The 25,768-nt window shown below is 29.0% G+C and overlaps 1 protein-coding gene across 1 annotated transcript in view; it reads left to right on the forward strand.

Moving 5' to 3' along the window:
* LOC123301163 (diacylglycerol kinase 1-like) overlaps positions 1-25,768 on the forward strand; it is a 147,492-nt gene that overhangs the window by 17,153 nt on the left and 104,571 nt on the right. The window lies entirely within an intron of this gene.

Genomic DNA, 25,768 nt, shown 5'->3' on the forward strand with positions numbered 1-25,768 from the left:
ACAAACACTATTTGTCAATTATAAATGAAATGTGCGAATCTGTAGCGAATGAAAAATTACCTGTCATCATTCATATATGCTGACGGCTACCAGGATTTTTGTATGTGAAAGTATGTGAAAGCATTGTCGTGTGAAATATACAGAGGTGATGTGGTCATTCACACCAGACTTTCCTCTTGTCTCTAAAAAGAAAATCGATGACACAACAGTAGTGTAGAAATATTTTTATGACTACTTAGTTTATTATATTTATTTGATATTCAAGTCACGTATAAAATGAAAGCTTAACAAATTCTATTTTGAAGCAAATTTCATGCGCCAACTGTTCAAATAATTGTGAAGATTTTTAATTTTTACTTTTTCCAAAGCTCGGATGTTATCATCGAGATATATTATTAGTATAGGGTCCTCAAATTAATACTTTTTCGCACATATAAAGCCCATTTACTCTCATATACCTGTGATTTTTTCTCTTGATATAAACTATGTGTCAATACATTTATTAATACATGTGACCAAAAAAAAAACCGTTTAAGAATGATCAGTTGAGTTCTAAAATTCCCAAAATAGTTTTAATAACTGGAAAGGTGCATAAATATTTTATTAAAATAAAAAATCACATCGAAAATTATTTATATTTTACTAAATAATTGGGAAATTATCCTCAATAAGGAAATGTGGATGTTTACTTTCAAAATAAACAGGACAAACATATAACTAACTAATAAAGTAATAAAAGTATATAAACATTTTATTTGAACTTAATTAAATTGAGATTAAAATTTAAATGATATGTAATACTAAATGCCAAATTATATGTAAAATACTTTGATTATGTATTTCTTTCGTAGTTAAACATATAAAATGGACATACTCACATGCTACTTTTTAGGCTGATAATAATCTGTGTATTCGATTTAAAGGCAAAAGATGTCAGCGACATGAGTAAACAAAATTTTAACTATACTTTAAACACTCAGCTCATTTTTTCATAGAATAAAAAGACTAAAGATGCAAACTTCATTATACATCTAAATGTGCTGTGCCATATTTGTTCCCGTAGTCTTTTATAATTGCGATAGTTTTCCTACTTTTTTATATAAACTTTGTAGTTTGTTTTGCAATATGAATTTTTTACATATAATTTTTTTATTTTTAGTTTAAATGTTTTCATATACATTTTTAGTTTTAATTTTATAGTTGAGCGAGAAATTTTTAATTTCCTGACTACAGCTTGGAAATTTATGAAAAATTAACTCGTGATTTACTTTTTTAACCGATATAATGACCATTTTTAATTTAACCAAATTAAAAAAAAAAACAATTATTTTGATGTTTTATATAATTCTTGAACACAATTTGTGTTGTAAAAATTATTACATTAACCTGTTTTATATTATATGGTATGTGCGTATGGCTTACAAGACTTTTAACTACATTTCCGTTAAACATTATGTATCTATGGAACTACATAACTGTTGTTCTATTTTCTATCACTAGATAGACACTTTCGTAGTATTAAAATCCAATACTCAAAGGTGAATTCACTGGTAATTTTGCGTGCAGTAATAATTAATTCATTGTTAAAGGTCTACAGCCATATTTTCAGCTTGTATATAAAAAGCCACCTTTATTTATTAAAAAAAATTTGACTATTAGACTAGAAGTAAATTTCGGAGTCATTAATTCTCGCAACGGAATCTGAAACTATGAAAAAAAACGCTTAAAACTAAACTACGTCATCAAAAGGCTATAATATTTAGCACAAAATACACATTTAAAAAATTTCTTTACTTAACTTATTAATATGAATAGACATTATTCTACTTATTATTCAATGTAAAATACATACTTGAAACTTTTTCAATGAAAAACTAAAATACATGGATACAGTGTCTTCCACAAAAATGAAAACAAACACTCTTGACTTTTATACTTTGTAATTTATCAGAAAAAAATCTATTTGATAGTATTTGCCAATTTCGCGATTTTTTGTCACTTTTGAGTATTTTATTGTATACTAGTTTTCAATATTTCCCAACGTAAGAGAGAGTTCAAAATTATAATATAATGATAATTATGTTGAAAAAAAAAACACTCTGTTATCAAGGGTGTGTCGAAACCCTTTTTAACCGTCGAAAATTTTCAAAGCTTTTATTGGGTCTGGTTGAAAAAGTATTAATTGCTAGAAGTATAAATGATGAATTATAAAATATCTGGTGGTATTCACATAAGAAGTAGATTGAATAACAAAATAAATAAAAAAATTTTCTCAACACTGAAAAAAAAAATTTCAAGCAGAGCTTAAAATGTCGAGCAAAGTGCTCTTTTTTCTGATGCCGGTTAAAATGACATTTGCATTTTTGTTAGATTGCTTGATTAAAGCTCAAGCTTTAAGAAAACTAGTTAGACACGACCTTAACAACAGACTATAAAATTTCTAGTCGTTTGAAATTATTATCACTGTCAAATATTACGCCTTATTCTAAACCTGAAAGTTGAATTTCTGTTGCAAGACACTGTACACGTGTAGTATGTGTATATATACAGATAGTATATTCAAAATAAACGATCGTGAAACGATATAAAATAAACTCTTATTAAAATACAATATTCTTATTTATTTTTATTATATAAATATTTTCAAAAACAAACTACGTTATTTGTATACGATATTACAATATACCTACCTACCCACCTACTACCTACGTAAAACGTTATTTTTTTTATATTTTTTGTTGCGTTCACATTCGATAATAATCAGAAGTTTATACTTTCACAAAGTGCAGAATATACAAATTGAACGAGAGAGATTGAATTGCATTTTGTTTGCCAAATGCATTCAAACAAACTTTGAATAATATACAGACTGTTGAAAAATTATACTACCTACCAAGACTCATTGGGCTTGTTCGGCTTAAATACATTAAAGCAGTTGCAACTTCACCCTTTATTCTGCTGTGGTCCCTTTCAACTGGCTAATTCATCTAGACCAAGTCGCTTTTTAATTTTAATTTACCTGGCAATAATATTTTCGCTATATAGAAAATATTTGATAATTTTTATAATGATAAACATATTTTCATCAAATATAGTCAAGAAATTTTTAATTTACATCTACTGAAAAAAAGCATTAATACCGATCAATCTGTTTTCGAAGATTTCAATTGATACAAACCTATAATACCCTATTTCTTCTGAGATTATACATCCGTGTAAAATCGCCCGATTGAACGCACGAACTATAGTAGTAAGCATTTGTTCATACTTTGATCACATGAGCTTTAGGCTTTGGTTACAAGAGTGTCGATTAGAATAAACACACTACATATATAAGAAGTTGAAAGGGCGTTTTAGACTCAGTAAAATCCGGTTTTACTGATGCTATGTGTGCTGTGTACAACTCAACGCGTGTCAAAGCTAAATTCAACACATCGCAAGTAAACATACCTATGTCATCTCTTTCTTGTACGCGCTGCATAATATTTACATATGTACTCTCTCACCCTCGTGGAAAATGTACTATGCAAAGATGTAAACTAAACAACCAGTATACATTATTAAATAGTGTTTTTCAAACATTGAAAGTGGGAAAGCTATAATTTTAGTAAGTTTATAATATTAAGAAATTTAACTCTAAAACAGAATTAAAGAATGCAATGCCATATAAAGAATTTGAAACTTTTCAAAGTTTTTTCTAAAAGTTCCCATGATCTATAACCAAAGTGCTAATGTTTTGTGAGGCTTTCGTCAATTCATCCAATTTCGATTATCTTATGATTGAATAATATTAGTTACTTGTTCTTTTTAACCCCAGAACTAAAAAAAAAAGGAGTATTTTAAGTTTGACCGCTATGTGTGTGTATCTGTGTGTTTGTCTGTCTGTGGCATCATACGGCCTAAACGGATAAAGCGATTTCAATTTTTTTGGTTTCATTTGAAAGGTAATTTAACGGAGAGAGTTCTTAGGTATTAGCTATTCAAGTGCGAGATAAGAGTTCCTTACCCGAAAAAAACAAAAACTTTGCGATGATCCTCAAAATTGATTCAGAAATGACTGGTCAAATAAACCTGGTTCAATTTATTTCGAAAATGGAAATGGTAAAATAATAAGGTAATTCAAAACAATAATTCAAAAGAACAAAGTCAACTCAAATATTTCAATTTCAATTAAAATATTTCCAAAAATTTGTCCCAAAAAATTATAGCTCTTTAAGTATCCTTTTCATCTCATCTGATGTCCTTGACCATCCCTTTGATACTGATTTCAGAAGGAGGATTATAAGTTTAAAGTGTTTATCTGTGCGCCTGTGCGTTTTTCAGTGGCATCCTAGCCTCTAAACGGTCGAATCGATTTGATTGAGATCAATTTATAGCTAAGTTTCCTAAAATCGGTTTACAAGGAATTAATCGCATTGGTCGGGGGTTTTTTAAATTTTGTAAATTTCACTTGTTCAAAAATGTGTTATTTTTCAAATACAAGCTAATTTAACTTGTATTATTTCCAGAACTCTATGTAAGAACTAGAAATTGCATTTAAATGATCGTGCATGAATATATAATTGCATTTGTCTTCAAAAATATGTATATTCGAATGCCAATATCTACTAATATTTTCATAAAATATTCATAAATCATATAATATTTGGTGAGAATTATTCATATTACTACTAGAGCTATGTTTTGCTGCAGTCTTGTTCTGATAAAACTATTATTATACAAATTATTCTTTTGTTATGTAAACAGATATAAAACTTCGTCTTTTTCTGTTTATTATATACCTTTCAAACAAAATCTTCATAATTACGGGAAATGGTTTTATAACAGCGCGTATAAATATTTTAGACGAGTGACTCAAATATCGTAAAAAAACGGCTTGATTATTCGAAAATGACTCGTGATCTTTTGAAAATGACTCGTTTTTTCCAAAATTCATTTTGACTCTGAATGAGGTTGTAAGAGTTTGATTGATAAAAACAACTTGATTGATGTTTTGAAGTCCCCTTTCAGAGGGTAATTATATATTACCGTATCAAAGTTATATGCGATCTGGTAACCATGGATCTCATTGATTTTGTTGAAGATTCAAAAAGAAATAAGAATCATTACGTAGTTAGATTACTGCTCCCTGCAATAAAAAAAAATTGTGCCTTTTTTTGCTGCAAACCCATTCAGAGATATGACTACTTATCATAATTTGACAAAGGAATCGTTCAAAGCGTCTTGATCGTCCGCTGGTTATAGGCTATGTAACGTATCATTAAATTGAATACGGCGCTTTCTAGAGGATATAAAGTCATGAACTGGAAACAAATTTTAATTTAATGACATCGTGTAAGGTATCAAATTAAAGGGCGTAATTAACACTTTTCAAGTATATATACATTGGTATTACTTTATCACGAAATTATAAGCCGAAAATAGTTTAAATAAAACAAAGGACCTCTTTTCCGCCCTGAAGAATACTTTTTAATCTTAGAAGTCTACGTACTGAAATGTCAATTTTACTTATAAAAATTTCAGATGAAAATATTTTCTTGTTTCCATACTGTTAAGAGTTTTGAACTTTATTTTATTTTCAGTAGAAGATAAGGTACAATAACAAATTATTTTAATCAAAATTCCTGCTCATTTTAATAATTTCTTTGAAATTTTACATTGACATGTATGCGATCGGTATCTAAAAATCCTTTTGATGAAAATGGAATGCGGGTAGTATACGTAGAATATACTTTTGTTATCTTTCAACAGTCGAAATTTAATGACTTATTTTGGTACGAAACCATCATGGTTGAAACATGACTCGTTCTTAACTGATTTTTTTTAGTACAAAACATTACGTATTTATCGACAATGAACCAGTAGTGTTTGGTTTTGTTTATATATTATCTATAAATATCAAAGAGGCAATGTTTTACATAAAAATGTGTGCTATAAGAGGTAGTTGGTACGTGGGAAGGTAAGCAAACGTGTTATTACATAAATAAACAAAAAATTTCTATCAAAAGCTTAATAACAGTATCTGAATATAATTATGGTTTTTTTTTTTTTTTTTTTTCATTTTATGTTTTAACAAATGCCTTATAAACAAAAATTTGACTACATAATATATTACAATAGTACCCTAGGGATACTTCTAGTCTTTGCCAAATAATAATTGAATAGATACAACAAAGTTTCATAAAGCTTTGATAGTAGAGTAAGTTTGTTTAAAAACAAGATGAGGATGGACAATTTTATATAAGAAATTTTTAGAAAAAAATTTTTTTTGGTTGAAATATTTTTTTGTAAACATCAATGTTTACTCACGAGGGGACACATTAGATTCAAATTTTATAGTATGTTTTAATATGGGATTATCAAAATGTGTGACATGTATGCGTAATGTGATAGAGTAAACAACACTGTCTATACATGGTATTTCAACAATTAACTCAGTCAATTGTTTGTTTTCATTTTTTATTTATATTTTTTTCAACAATTCTACAGGTTTCTTTAACACCTGATTATTTTAGTATAAATTCGGTACGTTTTTTGTTTAAAATTATATTATGAAGATGACTGAACAAGTCGAAATGTGCATAGACAAAATATTTTGATTGACAAAATCTTAAAAAAAGTGGATTTTAAGCAAATAAAATGTGTTTAATTAATGAATATATTAATTAATATTGATAAAAACATAAATTACCTAAATAAATTTATTTACTAATTATCGTATTCCAGTGAATAGGCTTTTATAATTTGTTGTGCAATTTACAATTGAATGGTTCGATACTCTCGAACTGTAGTTGTATTATTGTGGTATTATTATTATCGTTATCATTACTAATAATATATTCATTTGATTATTTAGCCAATTGTTAATAATGTTATTTTAAGGGATGTTCCGACGAATGGGTAAAGCCGACTATCCGGGCACTCACCTAGTCGGCAAAAAGCGCCGACTATCCGGCTTCTTACTTTGTATGTATTTTCCAATAACAAATATATAGATGGAATTACATTTAAAAAAACAAATTTGATTGTTAATTAACATTCTTCAACCCCGAAATAAAAAAAAGGGGTGTTATTATAAAAAATTGGGCACTGACTTTACAAAAATTATACTTGACTTTACGGAAATCATTTTCCAACTGGTCAAAAGAAAACCATACATGAGACTTTCTTTTTGGCATGATTAAATAAAAATTGTATTGAGCTCTATCATTTTAAGGTTTTTGAGGCACTCCAGAAAAAAAAACACGATTAGTTTAAAATTTTGAGGAATTACTCTTAAGTCGCAATTAAATTTTTTTAAATATTGTCTGATGCAAGTCATTCAGAGAATAAGAATATTAACTTTAATGCTTATATGGGATAGCCATAATTTTAAGGCTTTTAACAAAGATTTAACATAGTTACAGAAACAAGAAATTTTTTTAAAATTTATTATACAGGGCGTTCGATTATTGACTGCAGATCGTTGGGCTACAGAATAAGCTCATAGAGACGAAGGAAAAAAATATTTACCAATTTTGGATCTGAGGCCTAGTTTGCGAGATAATTAACAAAATAAATTAATATCATATTAATATAAAGTAAATAACTTTATCGAATCACAGTTCAATAAAATTCAGTCCAGTGATCAGTAATCTGCCAGTCGGTTTTTTTACAACCGACTATTCCGCTAGTCGATTAGTCGGCCAAAGTCATAATCGGCACATCACTAAATTTATTTTATATCTATTTATAACAATGAATATTAACTATGTAGGTATTTAAATTAATGGTATATGTGTGGATTCATTACTGTAACATTTAAATACTGATTGAAACTCATCAAAAATTTAAAATTATAAAACATTGAAATGGAACATAATTTAAAGACATTTCACGAAAATCGAACATTAAAAGCTGAAATGTATATTAATTATATCCTTTATTATTTTTTTATATCTTTATATATCCTCCATTATTATACAGAATATTTTTCCTTTATCACATATTTTTTCCAATCGTGATCGATTTGATCTTTTATCTAAATTACCAAGAAAATAAAAGTTTTTTAGATTTCGGTTTCCTAATTATTCTTGTTAAATTTTTTCCAATCGTGATCGATTTGATCTTTTACCTAAATTACCAACAAAATAAAAGATTTTTAGATTTCGGTTTCTTAATTGTTCTTGTTATGTCTTAATTATGTCTTGGATAATATTGTACCATTAAAATAGTACCTTTTTTTTCCGTTCTATATCGATATCTAGAAACTTTTACTTTTCGTTTTATTTTGCAAAACAACAGAATTCGCCTTCAATATTGGAGACTGTGAACGTGTATATTTATTTACTTTTTTGGGTACTCGCTTACTTGAAAATAGTTTTTAATAGTGTAACGACTCTGGTATTGTGGACGTGCGTGGAAAGTTCTAAAAAGCAATGGAAAAGTGTATGAAAAACAATGAAAATGGGTGAGCTTTGAAAATAATAATTAGTTGATATGGATCGGTATCGGCGGATTGATACAAACAATGCAGTGGCAAACGTTATCTCTATATATTATAAATGCGAAAGTAAGGATGTTTGTTTGTTTGTTTGACTGTTTGTTACGATTTCACGCTAAAACTAGCGAACGGTTTTTAATGAAAATGTACAGAAATATAGCTCATACTTCAGAATAACACATGAGCTATAATTTATTAAGATATATTTAAAAAAAATAAAATTTAATCTGACATTTACAATTTTATATTTTTACAGAAATCTGTAATTTATGGTTCAAAATGATGATTATAATGGAGCAGATCTATAATAATCATTTTGAACCATCGCATCGCATCAATTAAATTATACTGTAAAAATTTAAAATAGTAAATGCCAAAACATTCATTGGCAACTTTTCTGATATACTCAATGAATTATGACTATTTTACATTTAACAAAATTGAAAACTATGCAAATCAAGAGAGGTGGAAGCTATAAAACGGCATTTTTTACAATTAAGCCCAGTAAACGGGCAGGTATTAGGCTAGTTAAATACATTCGGAAAATCAATAAGTGTAAATTGACTATGTTTAAGAATTACATGTACACGGTAAGAAATTTTTTGTGGATATCGTTATGTCAGTATCGGAGTGCAAGTAAAAAACAAAAATTACCCACAATAGTATTTCAAGGACATTACATATATTAGACGTTTCTTTAATATAGAATAAATCCATGACATTCTTATAGGAAATCATTCCAATGGCATATCTAAAGTGGGTAGGTATTATAAATTATCTATATTTATTTATATACATGTTTCTACAATATCCCTTTAGACATCAAAAAGAAACAGCAACCTTTGTGATCCTTTTTAAGATTGAAAAATATTATTACAAACATGCATCTCTTTCTGAAATTTATTTATTTATATTTCACAGCCATAAAAAATATTTTTTATTTTTTCCATTTTAGATGCATTCGACTATTTTATCGAATTCGTAGAATATAAAAATAAATTGACAATTTGATTATTATTTTTGGAAATCGAAATTTTTGGAAATCGAATAAAAATTTGATTTGAATGATTTTTGGATGTTAATCGAAGTGAAATTTCTACATAAGAGTCCGAAAAGTGTTTTCCTATCCCTAACATAGTTTGAGTTTCGATTGAAAAAAGATGAAATAAATGACATTAGAAATTGATTATTTACGTAATTAAAAATATATTGTTATTTTGTGATTACGAGATGAAATAGCATAGCTCAATAACAAAGTAAACATGTTACCAATTAAAATATTATTTGTAAACGCAAGCACATCTATTATTGCATCCTTGATTCACAGGAGGCATACAACTAATTTTTGGAATGCTCGAACATCAAAAAGTGACTGACTTTGTCACAATCTCTCTCAAAAATATTAGACTTTCTAAATTTTCGGCGCCAAAATTGGTAACTGAATAACAAAAATCTTGCCGTGAAAACTACTTTTTAATAGAATTATATTTGGTTCCAACTTTTTATTACTTCACATCTTCCGTTGTACCTTTTTTGCATAAACGCAATCAAACTGAGAAACATCAACAATACTGTTGTTTGCCGACGCTATACTGAATGTGTGTGAGATTCAGCCCCGGGTGGTAGAAAATGGATCTAAATTTAAATGACTGGGCTAGGAAAATAGTTACGGCTATCGAACCAAGTCATTTTCCTAGCTGTTTGACTGAATGGCTGAATATTGATAAGGCCACTAGTTTAACGGTGCTGTTTAGTAAAAAGACTGAGATGAAGAAAGCTATATGCATCTATCTTATCTGTTACTATCTACTGAGATCGAACAGTTCGGTGGCGAGTTTGAAGCTCTATTTATTTGTATGGTATTATATCTATGAAATAAATAAATTATATCCACAGAAAACCCCGTATTCCATGCAACTATTCAACATTGAACGATGTAACCAAGTGTATAATACATCATTTGATTGTAGTCAATATTTGTGAAGCTTTAAAACGACAAGTTTTGTTGTGATTGTTGTGATAAAATATTCTCTCTTCAATTTATATTTTAAATAACCATCATATGAATAAAAGAAAATAAGAAAACTCTTACTCTATCGTAGGTACGTATATTTTATGGAAAAAAGTTTTATTGACATTCAATTCATTTCCATTTTTCAAGTCTTATTTTTTGAAACTATTTTTATGGGCCTCGTGGTATCCATTTTCATATCTTCGCCATGTTCAAAACATGGCTTAAATATTTCTAAAATGCAGAAAATTGTCCTTTTTTCCAAAAAAATTAGGTCTTTATTTCGACTAGTTGAGCTACTATTGTTTTGCATAATTGTAGCTATTTTCAATTTATAAGCTACATGAAAGCCTTCGAAAATTTGCCATCTAGTTAAAATGTGTATACTTTTCACCTAAGAGACCACTTATCAAGCGAAAAACGAGGAAAAAAGATACCTGCATTACTATCTTATTGCTATCCCACATTAAATACAACGTATGAATTAACCAAATTAAATATGTTTTAAATTGAGACAGTTACGAGAATGAAAGACTCTGATTGATTAATATGCTTTCGTATAACTTTTTTTTAATGTGTGATAGTCATTACAGTCTATACTTTTGCATTCCTGTGTATTATATAGATTCTATTATTTTTCTACAGTTATTAAATATTGTTTATCTATAATTATCCACAAAATTGAAAAGTAATATTTTCCTAGCCTCAACTGCAGTAAAATATTAAAAATATTATTTCTACTTCTTTTACAGAGTGTATAGAAATTAAATATCTGTACAAAATTTGGCAAGTAAATTTATTAAAATGATTCGATCGTAACGGCATTAAACCTCAAATCGGTAGCATTAAGAAATTCGAAAAAATTTCCTTCGCTTTAATCTTATTGGACTTTTAAATTAAGATTTTGGCACCATTATGACATCTGCCAAAGATCTACTTTTTGTTGACAAAGTTTTATGCGGTCTGACTAAGTAAATCATCTTTATCGAATTTATTTCATTCATAATTAAATAGCAGTTTTGTCCCAAAATACGTTTTTAGTACTTTTAACATTTAAAAAAATATCCAACAAGTAAAATTTACAAAATTTTAAAAACCCCCGACAAATATGATTTATTCCTTGTTAACTGATTTTTGGAAACTTAGCTATATAATTTTCTCAATTAAGTCGGTTCGGCCGTTTAGGGGCTACGATGTCACTGAGAAACACACAGACGCACAGATAAACACTTTAAACTTATAACACTCCTTCTTAAACCAATGTCATAGTGATGGTCAGATGAGATGAAAACGATAAATTGAGAGCTATCACTTTCTGGGACAAATTTTTGGAAATATTTAAACTGAAATTTAAATATATGAGTTGACTTTGTTCTTTTGAATTATTGTTTTATTGTAATTATTTATATGTTAAAATAATATGTCATGCCTTTTCCAAACTGAATACATTTTGAAGATCTTCAACAATTTTATAGCTTTTTCTTTTACGGAACCGTAAGCTCGCACTTGAAACATAGCACACAAAGAAAACTCTCCGTTAAATTGCTTTTCAAATAAGACCAAGAAAATTAAATACGGTTCATCCGTTTAGGCGCTACGATGTTACAGGCAGACACACACACATATCAGACAAACTTATACACCCCTTTTTTTAGCTGTTGTTAAAAGCTGTTGATGTGTATTAATGTTGTTGGGAACAACATGTTCTTTGACGACAATGTGGATAAAAACATAGGATAGAGTAATTTGGATGGAAAACCAAATGCTTTTCGAAAAATTTTTATCAATATTTTGTAGGTTATAACTACACGTTTTTCCGAAGATAAATCGTGACTTATGCATACACAGCTTTAAGTTGGTAGTTTGTTTTAATCAATTTCAACTTCATATCAGACCGATACGATAATATTAAGAGAAAACGAAAATAAAAGTTTTTTAATAAAGATAATACACTCTATACACTATGTTGATATAAATCCGGCTTTGGCTTGTTAAATTATACACGCCATGCATTGCTTTCAATTTAATTATTATTATTTATTTATATAAAAGTGTGGTTTTATAATTATATTTTGTTCGGTATCTTGTACATCAAACATGATCCTAATCTTTCTGCCAGGTTAGGTTAGGTTAGAGTGGCTATCCTGGGGTGGGACACACCTAGACAATAGGGTCCGTTGTGATACTGAAAAAGGGTTGGCCCATCTCCGGCCACTACTTCATGAACCATTTGGAGCTGTTTAAGAATATCAGGAGTGCTTTGACGTCGACGGACTTAAGGTCGGAGAGGCCGTCAAAGAGAAGCTGGCTCAAGTAAGTCCACCGAGAAGATGAAACATATTTTCCTCCTCCTCACCACTGTGACAGCTCATGCAGTAGTCGTGATACAATGGCAGGTCCAGGAGTTCAGCATGCCTGCCACCAAACCAGTGTCTTGTAATAGCCGCAACAAGTTTGTTAACAGTGTCCCTTGGAAGTGATATAAGATCTTCGGAACGAGTACGATTGTACTCAGACCATATGTGTCTTGTAGGACCACAAGTACACGTTTTTCCCTCCACCTAAGATTTGCCTTTTTAAGATATCCTCTTTTAGGGGCAGTTCGAAAATACAACTCCCCGATATTTATTGATGCTTGTGTCCGGAGGCATTGTGCCATTTCTAGCAAGCTCGCCGGCTTCACAATTTCTATTAAGACCGATACGATAATATTAAGTGAAAACGATGACAAAAGTTTGTTGATAAATATAATACACTTGGTATACTATATTGATATATATCCAGCTTTGGTCTGTTTAAAATTTTACACGCCATGCACTGCTTTCAATTTAATTATTATTATTTATTTACATAAAAGTGTGGTTTTATAATTATGTTTTGTTCGGTATCTTGTACATCAAACATGATCCTAGTCTTTCTGCTAGAAACGATAGCAATGTATATAATGCTACTAATTATATTTTCTATATAGTACGCGAGAAAGTGTGTATCTTATACTAGAGCATTATGGGTAGTAAGATATAACCAACAAATCTAGTAGACTGTTAAATCTATCAAAACATCCCCATTAAAATGGTATACAATCTCGTATAAACGCCACACAACCTCTACATATATGTATGTATAATTTATACGCTCCAATTACTAAATACAAGATTGTTCAATAAGATGTACACATACCTAAATGGGATTTTTTTTTTTCCAAAAAAATGATGCCACTTTAAACGAAACGATACATTGGCCATACGTTATCACTTGACCTATTCCAGGCAGGGCGTAGCCATATGGAAACATGTTTAGATCACTACATTTTTACTTTTCATATTTTTTTCATATCGTTCGCCGTATATGAAAATCGATTCTTAAGGAGTAAAGCTGTTGTGCCGGACTAATTAAGAATGTATAAGCACGGGAGTGGGAACACAAATTAAAAATAATATATTTTTTCAATTTTAATGTTGAATTATGTTATAACTAAGACGAAAAGTAAGCATAAAATTTTTCGATATCTGGAGTAATTTTTAAAATATCGAAATTTGAAAGCTTTGTTTAATAATTTTGCTTTCGATATTTCGAAAACCTAGGTAGATATCGATAAATTTTATTCTTATTTTTTGTCTACATTTATGAAGTTATTACAAAATTCATCAACAAGTTGAAAATAAGGTACAAATAATTTCAACCACAAGAAAAATAATTCAATAAGAAAAGAAATATCCAAAATTGTTCTTGAAGTTAACTTTTTGTGACATTTATGCCCTTATACCATTAATTAACTTTTAGATGAAGTCAAATTTACTATTTATAGCGTCTAGATATCTTAATATTTTCACATATGAAAATTATTATACTAAATGCATTTTCACGTACAAAAATAAGCATATCGAAAATATATTTTTAGTCATAAATTTAATTTCCTACTTTGTGGAATCGAGTATTTAAGTTTTATATCAAAATTTTTAAGTTCGTTTCCTATTCTCATGTATATATTCTGTCAACATAAAAGTTTCAATAAAGTGATGTTATCAAATGATGCAAACTTATTTATCACCTTAACTCAACTATATTGTATTTCACATGTATAGGACATGGAAAACTTGTTGAAAAATTTGGTTCTGGTAATATTGATGTTTCACAGAAACGAAAAATAGTTGGAATACAAAAATTTGGATAACCAGACCAACCGATCATACATGCCCGTAAAAGATCGAGAACTCCAAATTCAGGTCGAAGCAATTTTTCAATTGTATTTCTTCTATTGGGACTGTATCATGTTGTACGGAAGAAGACTTTGTTGAACCATATTTCGTAGTATATGACTTCAAACTGCTTTATTTAACAGATAAATTGGTCGAAATTTTACGTAGTTCAACCTTATTTTGTTGACTGAACTGACTCCAATGATTCAAATCGCAAGTTTCTATTGAACCACAATAAAAAACGATTCTTACTAAGAGAATCTTTAGTATGTAACTCAATTTACAGAGTCAAAATTTTCAGTCTTTTACCTACACGGGCGTAGAAATATGTTATGAAATATTGAAATGTAAAAGTTCTATGTTCTACGCTAATAGATTAATGACCTGGTTTATAAAACAATGCCAACATCTAATTTAAGCAAAATATAATTTTGTTTTTGGAGTTAAGTTACAAAAAATGATTTCAAAATTTCAAATTAATAAGACCGCCTTGCTTCCAAGCGAAGTAACTTGTTAAGTTTAGCTTAATTGACATATTTTGAGCTATACTATTCGTAGAGAGAGCGATGAAAACGACATCTAGCGACAACATTAATTTATGCTCTTTGAACATTAATTAATATGTCTTGGAAGTCAATTCTTTATTAAAAAAGTAGAATTTAAAGTAAACAATATATTGTTGCATAAAAGTTGCAATTAAATTTTTTCCTTGGATCAGCTGAAAAAAGGGAATGGAAATTATCAAATTGACAGATTTCGTCTGTCAAAAACTGTTACTGTTAAATTTGTTAAATATTGATTTCATTTATTCATTCTTTCAGATCAGAACGTGAGCATAATCGACTCAGTTTGATCGACTCAGTTGATCGACCATACGGTGTGCTCTCTACTAATGACGGACAGACCTGTTGTACAGATCATTTACAGACATTCTGTACATAGCATAATCACGACAATTAAATATTTGTGTCATAGAGACACTATCTTACTTTTATCTATTTTCACATTGCAAAGAATCAATCGATCATTTAAAATTTTCCTTGCAGAAATTATTTTGCATATTTTAGTGTCGAAGGAAACTTATTACTTTATTTTGACTGTAATATAGCATGCATATACAGAATTTATTCGTTCTTTGTCAACGGCTAATAAAGTTATTTTATTTAGATTGGAAAAGACGAAGTTAGGGATTAAATTTTTATTCTTTTTTATTATTTATTTCCATGAATCATGATATACGTACATTTTGTCTCATAGTGTAATAGTTAAAGATTTATTAAATAAATACATAAAGTAAATAAAAGTAGTGAAGTTTGTAAACTTTTTAAAATATTGCCAAATCAGTCTGGAATAAAACAATTTAGAATTTCAACAAAATATGTCCTTGGCGTAACAATATAATCCAATGAATTAATTGTAATTATTTTTATATTCTGTATATATGAAATATATATATATAGGTATATAGACGCAAGTTTGTAACGCTTAAAAATATTGATGCTATGAACAAATTTTTAGTATAGGTGTTCATAAAATCAACTAACTAGCCCATTTCCGGTTGTCTGGCCGTCTGCCTGTGGAGACGATAGCTAAAAAACGAAAGGAAATATGAAGCAGAAAATTTTATAGCGTACCCAGGACAAAAAAGTAAGGTTGGCAACATAGGTTAATTGGGTCTTGGGTGATTTGAACTCATCTAGTAAACTGACACTTTGGTGTCCATTTTCTCCAAAACTAGAAAAGATAGGAAGTTGCAAATTTGCAGGTAGCTTCAACTAGTGGTGTTGTGAAACATTCTTGAAAGAATTCAAGAAAGTACTTTCGAATTTTTCGAAAACCAAATAAATGGCGGCCGTTAGTCCACATAATTGTGTAGATTTTTTAAACTCTTCTAATTTTTAAAGAATAATGCAAGCTCTAACATTCAACACTTTCTATACAGAGAATTTCAACAATTTACTTAGTAATTGTTTGTTTTCACTTGTTTATTTTTATTATTTTGTTTTACTTATAGCCTCAAAATTATTTTCAGACCTCTATTTAAGCCATTAGATTTTTATCCAGCACTGAAAACTGAAAACCAACATGATTAAATCAAATTTTCACATAAAATGAAGAATGGCATTACAACCGTAAATCATTTGTAATTCAGAGCACAAAGCTGAAATAAAAAAACATTCTATAACATCTGCCTTCCATTTCGAATGTTAAAAAGGATTTCACTCATACTGATGATAAACTCACCTCAGCCAGTTTTTTTATTTTTTTCGTTTTTTGATCGTTTATTCTTACATTTTATAAGCGTGTAGATAAGGTTTTGTACGATACACGTATTATAACGCATTATTAACGTACTTCTGTGATTGTCCAACTCGTGCTATGCACTCGTTGTGCAAATTTTGCAAAAGTACGTTAATAATGCTCTTAGTCCACTAGTATCGTAATCGTAAATAACTATTTCATGTTTTTCGTTGCGTTTAGCGTAGAAAATAGTATAGATGAGTAGAATCATTAAATACTTTTGTCTAAATCTTTGAAGCTTTTTTCTACACTATTTCGTAGAATAAACTATATAAAACAGCTGAAATAAGATATATTGATAACGTTTACTAAAGGAAAATAAAGGTATTGGCAACACGAGCTTGAAAAACAAACAAAAAACACTCTTACATAAACAAGTTTCTTAGAATTAGGGTACTTTATTTTTTGAAAATATATACGCAATTTAGAAGAAAGAAATTATTAAAGACACATACAAAGTGTTCCAAAACGGAGTTAGTCATTTAGTTAGTCGGAGTTATTTATTTTTTATTATAATACGAAAAATTTTTAAATCGAAAAGTAACAATAAAATTTTTCTATATCTGAAGTCATTTTCAAAATATCGAAAATTGCAAATTTTGTTTAATTATTTAGATTTCGATATTTCGAAAACCAAGGTTGATATCGAAAAATATTATTCATATTTTTCGTCTATATTCATGAAGATATAACACAATTCATCATCAAAGTTGGAAATAAGGTACAAATAATTTCAACCACAAGTCTAAACTTGTCTTGGCGCTTGTACTATCTTAAATGTTTATTACATTTTCATTTTTTATTTGATCAATCTACGAAATATAGAAAATAATCCTAACGACTTTGTCGTACTTGTAAATATAAAACACCATTGAAAGTTGAGTTGTATGTTTGATTTTTTGCCATAAAGCTCAACCTATATACTTTGAGAAAGCTTTAAATAAGGATTTGTTTGATAGAAACTAAACATTCAGTGTGTGCGTGTACATACTGATATACAAACAATCTTTACATAAATACTGATGTTTTGTCATTGAATTTAGAATATTATTTTAGGAAAATCTACTTTACGTGTCTATCTGTCATTATCATCAATCAATAAGAATGTGAAGAAAACAGAATAAAAAAATGATGAATTGATCTCAATAACGGAAAATAATACTTTATTAACCTAAAATGATATAAGTAGTTTATATAAGTAATTGAAGTGTGGTTTGTTAGTTAGAAATAAAGTTCAATTCATTTTATGTCGTACATTTTCTTTCTTTATCCTGCATGAAAAGTTGGAAAATTTCACATTTTTTGATTCAAGAAAATATTTACTTACTATATATACATTTATATAATCTTGCTAAACTTTTTACGCAGTAAAATACTTACTTTCTTGAATTCGTATTGAAATGGTTCAATCAAGAAATACTTACTTTTTATAAGAACATCTACAGTCCTTTAAACGCATTTACTACTTCATAGTCGTAAAAACAAAACATTTAAAACGGCCAAAGTTCGAAAAACTTGAACGGTAAGTCGGATTTGAATGCGATTTTCGGTATTCGATTCGTTAGAGCGTCAGGAAATTTTTTGACCTAAATTGATTTATAAGAAATTAACAATATGCAATTTGCATAAATAATATGCAAATTGCATATTGTTAATATACTTAATTCACAATTCGGTTAATAGTGCTGAAAATGATTCAAAACTTGTTACACGGGAGTTTAGAATCGGTTTTCGACGCATCTAGTGCTCCGTGTAACGGTATTCCGTCGTCTCTTAAGTTTTCGGGAAATTCGTTATATAATCGGTATCAACTCGTTACCCGGAGGTATCCCAAAACCTGGGATAACCAAATACGTGCCCGGGATACCGAGAGTACCAGAGGTACCCTGGGCATCTTTTCATACTGGTAAACGTACTCGAGAGAAGATAATAAATTTTCGGAATTTAATATCAAACCATATCACGCGGTTTGTGAACTCTATTGTCTCCATTAGTGACTTTATCAACTACGAAATATGGAGCATGCGGAGATATGTTCATGGTTGAAATGCATTTGTGTAGGTATGCATATATAACAATGTAATTCGAAATATAATAGAATTGGAACATGTTTTTGTAAACAAAAACATGATCGATAAATTTTAAATTAAATTCCTTATCTATTTAGGTGAAAATTCGTTTAATAACTTCAAAATAAGCTCTATGTTAAATTACAAATTGAAATTTTAAAAAAAGAACCTAATTACGACTACTATATAATATTAATCGCCTGGAGAGATGAAAAACTCATAAAAAAACATAAGAATTATAACAAATATTAAGAATAAACCTAAGAAATTTTAACTTTAAAAAAATTTTCTTTTTTAAATTCGCTTGTTATAGAGAATACTTTGTTTTTCAATTGTTTATTTTCACTTATGTGTTCTGTATATATAAAATATATATCGAGGTATACTAATTTTAGTACCAAGCTTGTAACGCTTAAAAATATTTATGATACGGTCAAAATTTTGGTATAGGTTTTTAAACTCAATTAATTATTCCATTCTCGTTTGTCCATTCGTCCGTCCGTCATCATGATAACTGAAAAATGAAAATAGATATAAAGCTGATCTTTTATACCATGCTCAGGACGTAAAAGTGAGTTTGAGTTCGTAAATGAGCAACATAGTCTCGAGTCCGCAGAGCCCATCTTGTAAGCCGTAAGAGATAGAACAACTTTTGTTTGAAATATTTTTACGTAAACATTTTTGTTTACCCGTGAGGGCGGCAATTAGACTACAAAATAGGTCTCCATTTTCTCCATTATACAGAATTAAATGTTGAAATTTTTTAGGTAACTTTAAATAATAAAACTATTGATTCTAATTTCATACCAAACCTGTCGGATAATATGAAGGGAGGCAAATATAATTTTTTTTTTTTAAATTTCGAAAAATGTTTTTGTTCTTTTAAACCTGTCTAATTTATAAAACAATACAAGGTCTGGCATTCAACACAATCTATATAGGGTATTTAAACAATTAACTCAGTCAAATATTTATTTTCATTTGTTTTTAAATGATTTATCACATTTTTCATTTCAAATTGTTAAATGGATACCTACCATTTATTAAATTTTAATTTATATGTATTTGTATAAATATTATGACATTACTTAATTTTAAAACTATTTATAACATTTTTTTTTTTATATATTAATTATATTTTTTAAATATTTTTTTTTAAAATTTTTTTTATAAATAATAATTTTATATGTAAATCAAAGACTGAAAATAACTTTTTGGAATAAAAACAAAAATTATTTTTAACAATTTTTAATGGTTAAAAGCATTTGGCACTCGCGCGTCTGAATTTTCTGCTTTTTTATTATATCGGGGGTGGTGTAAAATTAATTCTACACTGCATGTAAATTACAATAAATAACTGATTTTTGCCAGTTTTAGTTTTTCTCGAGTATAAATTACGAATTAAATGCTGCCATTTTATAAATCTAATACGATAAAATACTCAACCAATAAATATCCTCTATTCACCCAACGGATTGAAGGGGCGCGATTTTGTATTTTTGACCAAACTAAATGATCGAACCAAAAAAATTTTCTAAAGGGGTATCAAAGTTTGTTGTTTCGAAATTAGTTGAAACTTGGTATAGACAATTAAATTTTGATTCAAAAAATACAAAAACTGGGTTTATTTTGTGATTCAGTGAATAGTTTTTGAAATAAATTATAAAATTCTATACTAAAAGCTTTCATGGAGATAACTTTCGGAGCGATTGTGGAGATATTTTGATTGAAAAAATATTTATTTAATCGTCGAATTAGTTGGTTTTTTAAAAAATATGTTTTTTGGGTCCTGATTACCGTGAATAATACATAGACATGAAAATTTGATGGAGGTATCATCTGAAGGCATTGCTCCGAAAACACGAAAACACTATGTAGGTATACTCTTACGCTCTGTAGGATCTTATTAGAACATTACGAAATTCACTCTCTTTAACGAATTCCCTTTGAATATCATTATTCATATAACAAAATATTCTATAGACATTGAAATATTGATCATAACTTGTCGCCAGATGTGTATTTAAATGCTAAATATAGATTGCCAGATGTTCCTCCGTAAGTTTTGTAAACCTATGTGCGTTTTTTATTTTGTTTATTGTGATTTTCTATAATTACTATTAAATAAATATTGGGCATTCTTATACTAAACACGCTGTATAACTTAACGCTCATACCATTTGACAGTAATTCGCTATAGTTATGTAAGTCGCTTTGAATACCTATGCAGAACAAGGGGTGTGACATTCATATATTCACGTGTACTCACCGTTATCGCGAAAAAATGACGTCATGGTGCTTAAGCTTACTTTTACAGATAGGAACATCTTTTTATACAATGTAGGTATATATTAAGATATCAAGGTATACTAAGTTTAGTCTCAAGTTTATGACGCTTAAAAATATTGATGCTACGAACAAAATTTTGGTATATGTGTTCACAAAATCACCTAAATAGTCTCTCCGTCTGTCCGTCTGTCCGTCTGTGTACACGATAACTCAAAAAAGAAGAAAGATATGAAGCTAAAATTTCAAACATAGATCATTCTGTAAACCGTTAGAGATAGAAAAAAGTTTAAATGTAAATAATGTTCCTTATAAAAAATATACAATTTTTGTTTGAATCATTTTTTCGTAAAAGTCACTGCAGATCCGTGAGGGCGCAAATTAGGCGCAAAATGTATGTATGTGTAATGTGCCCATGTAATAAACACTGTCTATACATAGTATTTGAACAATTAACTCAGTCAACTATTTTTTTTCACTTGTTCAACATGATTCCTGATGGGTCCTTTCACCCGAAATATTTTAGAATGGGCTTGTGGGTGGTTGTGGTGCTCTTTGTTTAATATTATTGTAAAAAGAATTTGTGATCGCTTGTAAAAGCTTTTGTTTTTATTTACAAATTTTCATAAAATTTATATCAAGTGTTTTTGTGTCGTTGCAAATAATACGATATTTTTATCAGTTACAATCACATTATTCGAAATAAGAAAAGAAAGTAATGAAAAAAGAATTTAAATGTTCTAACTACAAAGTAACTACAATTTTAAAATATCAATAAAAATTCTTAAAATATAAATAGAAATTTTAGACATTATTTTTACTGTATAATAATAATTCATTAGAGTAATAAAAATATCTTGAACGAAGTCAAAGATATTTTAATGAAAATTATAGCAAATTTTAATAATAGTAACCAGGTTGGACAGTTTTATTGACATTAACAAGAAATATATTAAAATATCTATATTAAAATGGAAATACCAAGAATGAGAGATGTCATATTAGTCAAGTTACACAAAATATAGTGGTATCGGATAAGTATAGACAAAATCAAAGACTCAACACTGCACGGTAAGAAATCTTTTGTGGATATCACTATGTCAGTATGGGTGTAAGCGCCATACTGATTTTACCATTAAGAGATTAGTAACATTAGCGTCATGGGCGTTAGTCCCATACTGGTTCTCGATAGCCACAATACTACTGGTTGTTAGCCCTATTCAATACTGTAATATTACTTATGCTAACACAGATACTATAGTATATGTCTCTCTACCAAACCTCTTAAAAATTGTGAGAATTTCTTTCATCACGAGAGAAAAGGTGCGAGCAAAAAAATATTTATAATAGGAAATATTCGGGCTTGTTCGTAAGTTTAATATAAGTCATCCTCAGTAAATTAAATTGTTGTGATACAAATATGGTGAAATTAGTTAAAATGAATTTAATTTTTACTTTATTATATTACTAGCTGTGAACTACCCGCTTTGCTGGGCAACATCCCCACTTGCACCCCTCCCTCCACATTTCCTTGCGTGGGATAACAGTTTTGTAATGTACACGTCATGCTCTTTTATTTGATACCCCACTTAGGTATATTTGTAAATATTCGATAATTCCTTCCCACTTTCTCGCTACACCTTTCTACCCTCCGAATGTTAAAAGTAGATAAAAACAATAGATCTTTTAAGCTGGTTGTATATCGTGTCAATATTTGAGCTTAATCGATGCACAACTTTTTTAGTTTTTGAAGCATATCCCTTTCAACCCCTATTTCAACCCCTTACTCTACTATAATATGGATGTATTATACATAAAAACCTTTCTCTTGAATCACTCTATCTATTAAAAAAAACCGCATCAAAATCCGTTGCGTAGTTTCAAAGATTTAAGCATACAAAGGGACATAGGGACATAGGGACAGAGAAAGCGACTGTGTTTTATACTATGTATTGATAAATATAATAAAGTATTGCGATTGAAAAAAAAACCGATATCTGGTTTTTAACGGAAATACACGTTTTGAGGATCCCTGATTCCAAAAAAGTGGTTTTTAAAAATGTTGCGTCCGTCGGTATGTCGGTATATCTGTTACTAAGCTAGAGCCTTCAATTTTCAACCGATTTTTCTCAAACTCGGTGCATAGGTTCAGTTTGGTCATGATTCCAGGCGATTTTTCATTTTTTCCCAAGGCCTTTTTTCAAGGCTAAAACAGGAGTTTTAGGGTTTACTCAAAAACGGTTCTAACGATTTCGATTAAACTTGGCACAAAGCTAGACCTTAAGGTGTTTTTAGGATTGGTATAAGCCGGGAAAATTCGAGAAAGCCCACATCCTAGGGCAAACCTTTCCAAATACCGGAAAATGGGGTTTTCTAGGTAGGGGCTGAGAGGACAGCAGTGAAACTTCGTATCAGGGTTTATATCAGCAAGGTCCTAGGTTTGATATAACTCCCCTGGAGCCGTGGAGCTGGAGGGAATGAAATCGTCAAAAGTGGTCAAATCAACCCTACCCAAAATTGATCAAATATTATTTAAAATGTCATTTAAGTAACTTTTGTAACTTGGTAATCTTTGCTTAACCTCACCCTCACCAAACTACATCCTTCTATTACTTCTTCTCATTACCGTATGATTCCAAGAATAATATATCAATTACAAGAATAATATATAAATTTTATAATATAATAAAGTCTTGTCCGATGTTTACTTAGGACCGTTTATTTAGTTTATTTCTCTGCTCTAATTTTTCAGCATTCAATATTTATTTAATCAAACTAGTTTTAATTATTTAGAGCATTAAAAAATAAATTATTTGAAAAAGATTGCGGAATGGTTGACGCGATACGCAAAAGACTACTCTCCCTTATTATTGTTTATAAACAACATAAATAAGCAAATTAAAAAGTTTTCATGTTCACAAATATTTATAAATAATTACATGAATTCTCTTTTCCGTTGAAAGAACTCAACAATCTCTTCAAAAACAGTAAAATTCTCTAACAATGTGGGTGGTATATATGTAATATTTGTTTTGAAAGAAATTAAATACAATTATTTACAAAACTTTAAAAACAAAAATAAGTTTTTACCAAAGTATATATACAATATTTTTGCCATTATTTTTTAGTACGAAATAATATAATAATTCGAAACACCTGGTGATAAAACATATTTTATCTCAATAAAAAAGAATCTTTTCTTGAGGAATTATTAGAGTAAAAGAAAATAGAGCACATTTTATGTGTGTGATGTGGTTGGTGATCTAATACCTCACTGAAGTTGAATGAACTTCGAAGTAATAAATAATATTTTCAAAGAAACTTTTACTACATTTGCATACCTTAGTAAGTCAAAAGTGTATCAAATAAATATTTACTTCATATAGATATAAAGCCCGCATAAAAATCAGTTCTTTCTTCCGTTTATTAAACCCACTACTTTGTACGTCCAGCAACAGCTTTTTAATGACTGGTATTTTTCCCCACTTATCGTTTGCTTACCTATAATTGGTAGCTCATAAAAAAAGCAAGAAGGTACATTATGTTGTTATATCCAAGGTACAAAATTTAACTTTATGTTTAAAACTGGAATATGTTATAACAACTTACTCACGACTTGAAGATGAAAATGAGACTCGCCCCTAAGATGATTTTCGTTGAAAAATCTATCCAATTGTCATTGTTTCAAAATCCAATCAGCATACGCTCTTCGCCGGTCATGGTCTTCCGACTTTAGATTTTGAGTCAATTGAACTTTGCACGCTTGAAGTTTCTAATATTGTGTTAACATTCAATGCATAATGGTTGTGGAAACTGAGGTCAGTATCAGATTGATCTGGTTGGTCTCTCCTCAACATTTGCATGCTTTGCTGCGATATTTTCAATCGAGAGACCAAAACAATCGCGTGTTAAATTAACCTTCTCACTGTGGCTTCATTTGGAGCTTTCCGATAGAAAATTGAACTGTGGTTGCTAAACTTTCACCACTTAGATAATAATTTTTCTCAACGAAAATTCATTGTTGTGTATTGTAGTGCTCCATTTTATCTTGCCTTCAAATGTCCACTAACGAACGATCATTTTATTTTTAATGTCAAAACAGTACTCAATATGGCACCCAATTCAAAACTGACGTTCTTATTGGAACACCCGTTTTAATGATCCCATAGCATTTTTAAGATGTTTAGACTATTACTTGTTTGTAAATAATAATTTTACAACAACAACAAAAAAAAATCATTTTTCATATACTCTTGTTTCATTTAGTTTTTCTAGTTTTCTTTTATGTATAATATTACGACTTCAAAAAAAGAAGTAATGATATTATGTTTTAAATAAGATTAAATATCTAAATGCTATCCATCCATCCATCCACGGGTGGTTATTACTTGCTTGCTTGCTCTGACAGAATTATATTTCA

Source organism: Chrysoperla carnea, chromosome 5 (assembly GCF_905475395.1).
Source record: "Chrysoperla carnea chromosome 5, inChrCarn1.1, whole genome shotgun sequence".
Taxonomy (NCBI): domain Eukaryota; kingdom Metazoa; phylum Arthropoda; class Insecta; order Neuroptera; family Chrysopidae; genus Chrysoperla; species Chrysoperla carnea.